Raw genomic sequence first — 817 nt, 5'->3', positions numbered from 1 at the left:
CTACTGTTCATACGAGCGTGTCCATACGAACGCGCATGTGCCTCTTGCCCCACCTCAAACTCCTTTGAGGCAGGGCAAAAGGCATGTGCAGGAACAAAATAATGTTCCCTGTGCTGCAAACTTGCAGTGCAGGGAGAAAATTAGACCCCTGGATATACAGGGGTCTAAAAAAAGTGAAGTCCCTGACTGTGCCCTGAAGCAACCAGAGGCTTGGTCCTCCATAGAGACCTTCTGGCTGCCAGAGCATCTCTATGGCTGCCCCTTGCCCTGGTGCAGAAACATGAGTTTCACATGCAGGGGGGTGGCAGCCCCTGCGGGGGCCATTTGGCCCCCATTAGGGGCCATACCCCTTGTGTGGGGGATGAACCCCCTGTTTGGGGGCCATACCCCTTATGAGAGTGCCAATCCCCCTTTTGGGGGTCTGAACCCTATGTGTAGGGGACAAACCCCCTTTTGGGGGGCTGAACCCCCTTTTGGGGGGCTGTAGCCCTTGTGTGGGGGACCAACCCCTTGTGTGGGGGCCATTGCCCTATGGGAAGGCAGCAAAATATGTATTCATGAATTCATGAAACCTGTATTTAGAGTTCACTTATTATGATAAGAGACTTGCTTTAACACTGTAGATATATCAATAAAACATTGACCAACTGATCTCTCACTCTCTTTCTCTCTTTATAGTGGTCTTTTGTTTTACTTCTGGAGGAACATGGATTTGCGGGTATTTTAGAGAGTGATTTTGAGATTTTTTTTATCAAGGATTTTTCAGTTTTCCAATAGGAAACACCAGAATTCCTGCTAGGGAGGCCAGTGGCAGGAC

The sequence above is a fragment of the Alligator sinensis genome, unplaced genomic scaffold, assembly GCF_000455745.1.
Source record: "Alligator sinensis unplaced genomic scaffold, ASM45574v1 scaffold377_1, whole genome shotgun sequence".
NCBI lineage: Eukaryota > Metazoa > Chordata > Crocodylia > Alligatoridae > Alligator > Alligator sinensis.
The sequence above is the reverse complement of the archived record's forward strand: the minus strand, read 5'-3'. Positions refer to the sequence as shown.